The sequence below is a fragment of the Leptodactylus fuscus genome, chromosome 7 (genome assembly GCF_031893055.1).
Source record: "Leptodactylus fuscus isolate aLepFus1 chromosome 7, aLepFus1.hap2, whole genome shotgun sequence".
Classification (NCBI taxonomy): domain Eukaryota; kingdom Metazoa; phylum Chordata; class Amphibia; order Anura; family Leptodactylidae; genus Leptodactylus; species Leptodactylus fuscus.
In genome coordinates, this window is record NC_134271.1 from 146,467,373 (window position 1) to 146,475,068 (window position 7,696).

The following is a 7,696-nucleotide window of genomic DNA, read 5'->3' on the forward strand; positions in this document are numbered from 1 at the left end:
GGCCCCCACCATTCCTGAACAATAATGTCTGTAACTTTCAGCACCCAATATTTAGACCAGTCTCCCTACTGTCAGGTGGGAGGTCCTGGAATGAGACAGTCTGGGACCTCCCACCTGACCGCAGAGAGCCTAATTATCATATTGGGTTCTGAACCTAACAGAAATGATTGGTCAAGAATGGAAAGTACTTGAGAAAAAATTCCAACGGTGCCAGATCACCATAGTGGCACCTACTAATGGATGGACATGTTAGAGATGGAGGAGATGGTGAAAGGTCCTCTTTATAATTCCTGGAAAAGCTTCATACTAAATAGCGCTGACCAGATGGGGCAATGGGGCAACCCAAAACAGTTGTGCATGTAAATTACTATAGAATAAATGAACGTCCCCCGTACCACTAACGCTATTGTCTTCCTGGATAGAAGCTCTTAGCTCAAAATCTTCTGGACCAGATGGACTATCCTATGAGGTTTACCAAAAATATGGGTCAATGCTTCTTAGTTGGATGTCTTACCTAAACACAAGGATTGGGAACTTTCCATGTATGAGGCAGTAATTTTAACCTAGTAAATGCAAAATCTTTTTGTCCCATCTAATTTTTAAAAGGTTTTAATAAAATGGTAATTTAGTATTTATTATATCAATGGTTTCAAAGGACCAATATGGGCCCCATTGAAAAACATTAGAAGATTGGAAATATATGGGTGTAAAAAGAGGGGGAAAATCTCATCCTATTGTTAGGGTAAAATTGTTTGCAGGTTGGAGTCTTCCTTCCTTTGGTTTCTGTTTGAAGGTTTTAGGTCTGACCTTAATGTATTACTTGGATCAACAATATTGCTTAAAAATGTGTCTAAGTAAGGGCTCACATCTGCGCCCGGTCTCCATTCTGCAGCAAAACAGAGGCAGGAGACGGAAACCTGCAGGACACTTTCATACCCATTCATTTGAATGGGTCTGAAAGCTGTCCGGTCGTGTGCGCAGTGAGCGTTTTATGCTCTCCGCCGCGAAACTGTTTTTTTAGAATGTGGAGGCTATCTATTATCTGGTCTGAAGATCAACTGGAGTTACATTAGTCTAATGTCCTTAGATAGGAATGACATGGGAAGGTGATTGAGGGATGCAAGGCCCAAGGTAATGGGTAGGTGTAGACGTAGGGTCCCAACCCAAGTATATAGATAAATATGGAACGTCACACTTAAGGATGTGCCAATAACAATTTATTAGGGTAGAGTTAAACGTTTTTCGATATTTCAAATATCTTCTTCAGACTCTACATACAAAAATAAAAATAAAATAAATTAAATAGACAAAATGCATTCGCATTGATGTATGCACAAAAACAGTAAACAAAATATGCAAAATACAAGAGCCAAACAAAAATGGTGCACACATATACCGGAAGGACCTCCAGTTACAAAAACGGAAGAAATTTCTGAGAGATCAGGAAGACTATCAGAATAATCGGGTCTATAGGTGGAAGGATGGATACCCAACTACACAACAAAATCCTAGACGCCGACCCAATACTCCTGATTCTTCCGATTCAAGTGCTGGTAGTGATCGGTCCTTCCAAAACACTGCATATCCCCCACGGGGCTTTTCTAGGAGAAGAGGCCACCCCAACACTTCTACGGCCCCCCCGCCACCGATGGCCACAAGATCCCAGGTAGGATCTGATTCTCTAATAGTTAATATCTCGTCCACATTTCTCACTCCTACTCAGTTAGAACTACTACAGAGGGGTCTTTCATTTTGCCCTACATACAAGTTCGACTTGTTCCAACTTGATTTAGACTTACAACGGTTATATCGATCCCTTAGACTTAAAGTACATTTTTCAAACCAACCAACTTCAACACTTGAGAATGTGGACAGTAAGATTAGTTGCAAACAGTTTGGTCTCAAAAATAAGAGCAGTTTTATGCCCCCTAAGAATTCTCCCCCAGTTGAGACCGTTATTTCACTCATTAACCCGGGACATAGAGAAATTCAGGGCCTTAGTTGAGAGGAATAACTTTACCTGCCCAACTAATCTTACTAAGGATGAGAAAATGGCCTTAAACTCTCTGCTGGATAATAAATCCATCATTGTTAAACCAGCGGACAAAGGGGGCGCCCTTGTTATGGACCGTGATGACTATATTTCGGAGAGTCACCGACAATTGAGCGACAGGGAGGTATATACCCCCCTATCATACAATCCCATTTTTAAGATCAGGGATAGAATTAAGACCACATTGGATGTACACCTTCATAAGAATAATATTGACATGTACACTCACAACTTTCTCACTAAGTCAGACCCAATTACCCCGGTAATCTACACATTACCCAAAATTCATAAAAGGCTGAACAACCCCCCAGGACGCCCTATAGTGGCTTCCACGGACTCCATTTTCTCACCCCTAGATATATTCATTGAAAAAATCATGACACCTTTGATCAAGACTACTAAATCCTTCTTACTCGACACATTGAGTTTTCTAGATTTAATTCATGGTTTGACAGCAATTCCGAAAAATAGTATCCTAGTAACCTGGGATGTTGTCAGCCTTTACACTTCTATTGAACATGAGAAAGGTATCTTAGCGACAAAAACCCTACTTGAGAATGCCCAACTTGATCCTGAATTCATCAATTTGGTACTTGACCTGTTGCATATAATTTTGGAGGAAAATTATTTCCTCTTTCAGGATCAATACTACGGACAGGGCCGGGGCACAGCTATGGGGTCCAACATGGCCCCTCCGTACGCAAATGCGTACATGGCAGCATTTGAGGAACAATTTGTTTACCCCTATAGCTTATTCAAAGAATTTTCCCTGGTATGGAGAAGGTATATAGACGACATATTCTGTATTTGGACTGGTTCACCTGAGACACTTAAAACCTTTACTGACTACCTTAACAGTATATGGCCGAAATTCAATTCACGCTCAGTTTCAGTGTAGAATCCATTAATTATCTTGACACGAAAGTTTTCATCACAGACACAGGAAACTTACAGTCCGACCTGTATACAAAATCCACTGATCGCAATAGCCTCCTCCATTTCTCCAGCTGCCATCCACCTGCCCTCAAAAAAGCCCTACCCAAGTCACAACTAAGTAGGGTTTCACGTATTGTAGATAACCCCGATTTAAGGCGAGTAAGATACACGGAGATGCTTACTAAATTTAAACAACAAGGATACCCCAATAAAGTTTTGAATAAAGCACTCCAAGACACTATCTCTCCTCCTTATAGACCAACCAGGGCCGTCACCAACAGGATCCCCTTCGTGCACAATTTCCATCCCTTCATGCATAAGGTACACAATATTATCAGGGGCCATTGGTCTATTCTAAGTAAAGCATATCCCGGGGTTCCAGAATTTCAACATTCCTTTCTACCTTGCTTTAAGCGCCCACGTAACTTAAGGGACCGACAAACGTTTTTGAACACACCACGGAAGGGCACCTTTCCGTGTTTACACTGTCAACAGTGCTCCAACGTGCAAAAAGGTGATAAAATCTACCACCCCCTGAATGGCCAGACTATTGCCATTAACGATTACGTCACGTGTGAATCAAACTACGTAGTGTACCTTATCAAGTGCCCCTGCGGTCTCGGGTACGTTGGGGAAACCACCCAGCGTATCCGGGACCGCATTAAACAACATAAATCTAATATAAGATGTAAGAATTTATTTCTTCCCATACCGGCACATTTTGAGGCTAAACACCATAATGTCGCACAACTCAGATTCCAGATTTTGGAACGTGTCGAAATCCCAAGACGGGGTGGTAACCGTATTCTGATTCTTAAGAAACGTGAGGCATTTTGGATCCATAGGCTACAGACCCTTGAACCAAAGGGTCTGAACCGAGAATATGATATACATGCGTTTATTTGATCCATTGTGTTTACTTATCTCATTATTCTTTTCAGGCTCGTTGACACCCCGCTGCGACTGTGCCTCCAGGGTCCGCAACCTCCGTCTTTAGTATCCTTTGTACACCCAATTTTCTTTTTCCGTATTTTTTAATTTTTAATTTTTATTTTTTATTTTTATTTTTTTATTTTTATTCATTTTTTATTTTTAATTTTTACTTTTATTTTTTTAATCCTTATCACCCTATTATTATTTTCTCTCTATACTTCTTTATCTCCTCACTACGGCCTTCTTTTTATATTTATATTCATTTATTTTATTATCTTTAGTTCCACATTATGTATTATATATAATTGGGTTATTTTGTTCATTATCATATGTTATTTCACCATGTTAGTATTCAATTATCACATGATCTACTGTCCCTATATTGGTAGGTATTGTATTATTTATTATTCCCATCACTCTCTATATATATTCAATCCAATTATCACATGATCTACTGTCACATTATCTACTATATTGGTAGGTATTGTATTCCCATCACTCTATATATATTCAATTCTATTATCACATGATTTACTGCCACTATATTAGTAGGTATTGTATTATCTATTATCATCACTTCATTCCATTTGTCAGTGGGTTGTTGTTCCTCCTATACAAGCTCTATACTTTGCCGATACATACGGCTTCTCTCACATGTGCACCGATACGGCATTTCTCTAAGCATGCGCACTTCAGCGCTTTTGCCGCGATGCAGTGAGGCAGACGGCTCAGTCCCTCTTCGGCCGTACTCTCGCGATGCCCGCATTTTTGTATAGAGCGCATGCGCTCTAGTACTATCATCACCAGCCAGCCACTTTCTATGGGCCTGCGCAGATGACCGGTACATTCACTTCCGGTCCCCTTTAAATAGCCGGCGCGAGCCCCAGTACTGCACGCCTGTTACTACGGCCGGACGGCATTCTATTTTTGGCGCCAGCACAACACCCACTACCCTAGGTTTTCAATATAGCGGACCCTGCAGGCTCCCCGTGCGGAGGTAAGATTCATTAACTCTTAAACAAGCTAATATTGTAACTGAAGGATTCTCCTGGCTACTCTGTGAGTGTGTAGTATACCGCATATGGTTATTTTTGGACTATGTTCACTACCCGGATGGGAACTGTAGTATATATATGACCTAACACCACTAGGAGTGGTTAACCCTTACCTTATTGGGTACTGTCTACATGACTTCATATGACATTGGGTTCTCACTTATATTATTCTACTATGATTCACAGAGCCGTTACCATTTATACCCAGGATCATCCTGATTAGGACCTTACTTTTGAACTGAAGGTACTTTTATGTTATGTTCTGCTCTCATTATATGTTTCCTCTTACTATACAAGGGCTTATTATTCATGTAGCCTTTTTCTACCCCTCATCATTTTGGTTATTTTGATTATTTTGCAAATGTTTATATGACTCTTGTTTTACTCATACCTGTAAGACCTTTCTTTAACTCTCTGTATCATCAAGGCTTCTCACCTGATTTTTCCCGATTTTTCCCGTTTCTGTAAGAGACGTCAATATATGCATCCACTCAACATTGGATATCACGTTCATATGTGCACCATTTTTGTTTGGCTCTTGTATTTTGCATATTTTGTTTACTGTTTTTGTGCATACGTCAATGCGAATGCATTTTGTCTATTTAATTTATTTTATTTTTATTTTTGTATGTAGAGTCTGAAGAAGATATTTGAAATATCGAAAAACGTTTAACTCTACCCTAATAAATTGTTATTGGCACATCCTTAAGTGTGACGTTCCACATTTATCGACATGGGAAGGTGAAGACACTTGGAACAAGTGACAATTTTTGTTACTTGTATTGCAATAGATAGATAACTACAGAAATATTAAGAATATACTTAGAGTATTAACACAGACGTCTCTGTGGACATGATGGATGGAGAACATGCTGTCAAGTCCAAAAAAAAAGGGATTTTTTTTTTTACTATTTCTTGCTCCGATTACAAGAAGTAAGAAATGAGAATTGGGAAATTGTCACAGAATTCTAAAAATAGATTTGCGATTTGCCACAAAATAATGTTTGGAATCTAATAATCTTACTCTGCCTAATTGTAAGCACTATACATTGCAGTGCACAAATAATATAGCTCTACACAGGCCAAATAACATAGGCCCAATAACAATAAATGCTTTTGGGGCCCGCGCCGTCACTTATCGAGCCCGGCCCTTGCAACTGTCGCTGGGCCCCTAATGTCCTGGGCCCTGCGGCAGCTGTTACCACTGCTACCACGGTAGTTACACCACTGCTGCTATACTATTAATATTATATTATGGTGGTTACAATATTCAGCTATTTGGCCATCTGTGTTGCCCTCTTTAGTCGGGGTAGCTGGTAAGCCTTGTAGGACCACCAAGATACAACACACATAATAGCAGCCCTGTGCAATATCTAGGCATTTAACTATAAGGAATACATATTCTTGAAATAAAACTACAGGACGATAGCCACTGATACAACGGAGACTAACCTCTCCTAGTACTAGGGTTTCAGCTGGAACAACTGTGGATTGGGATAAGGAAACCATATGCTAGAAATAAAACTACAGAAAAATGATCACTTGTAAGGTGAAACATTTTAGATTGATAAAGATGAGATGTCACTGCTGGGAATTTATCAATTGGTAAAATAAGGGTCACTGGTCTCTGGTTTCCCCCATCCACAAGACCACAAATATTATTGGAGTTTCAGTCTAACAAGTGCTCTACCACTCTACTCATGCAGATGGAAAAAAACCAAGACTCATTGACCATACATCTATTCAGATTCCTCCTAGTCCTGGTATTTCAGCTGAGGAGCAAGGCTATTCCAGATATACCTTTTGTTTAGTTGAATTAGCCTGCTTTTATAGATATGCTAATGAACCAGCAATGAGCACTGGAAGTTCAGTGAGCATTGTCTGCTTCGTGTAAAAAAGGGGGAGGTGAGAGCAGGGAAGTGATCAGAAAACTTCATGTATCCCAAAATGGTAACTATAAAATCTACACCTCACCCTGAAAAAACAAGCTATACATTTGTATTGTTCGGAAATAGTAAGCACATAAAAAACTATATCACAGAAAAGGTATCAACTGAAAGAATAGAGTTAGATTGTTACTTATATTATTGTGATGATCTATAACTACTCTTTGTTGTAAAACCTGCCACAAAAGAAAAAAAAAAAAAAATAATAAAACAAATGGTACTGATGAAAACCACGTAAAAAAAAAAAAAAAAAAAAAAAAAAAAACGCCCTGATAGAACTTTATGGATAAAAAAAAAGATACATCTGTTATGGGTCTTGGAATATGGTGACCGGTATATTTGTAAATATTTACAAAATATTATAAAATGAAAATATATAAATTTGATGTTGCCGCAGTTGAATTGAGCCACATAATATATTTATTGTGGTATATATACACACAACATACTGATATGTTTTTCTTTACCTTTCCTCATGGCTAACAAATAGTTAAGTTAAAGGGGTTGTCCAGGAATTTATTTAGTAACAACATATTCCGCAGCCCTTTTACAGACATTGCCAGTCACTGTCCCATATAGGGCTCACAACCTACATTCCCTATCAGTATGGCTTTAGAGTCTGGGAGGAAACCGGAGTACCGGGAGGAAAACCACATGGAGAACATAATGGAAGCAAATAATAAATACAGACCGAAAGAAAAAAATAATTGTGTGACCAGTCACATTGGGGTAACAGAGTTGGCAGGTCATGGCTCCAGGATTTTATAAATTTG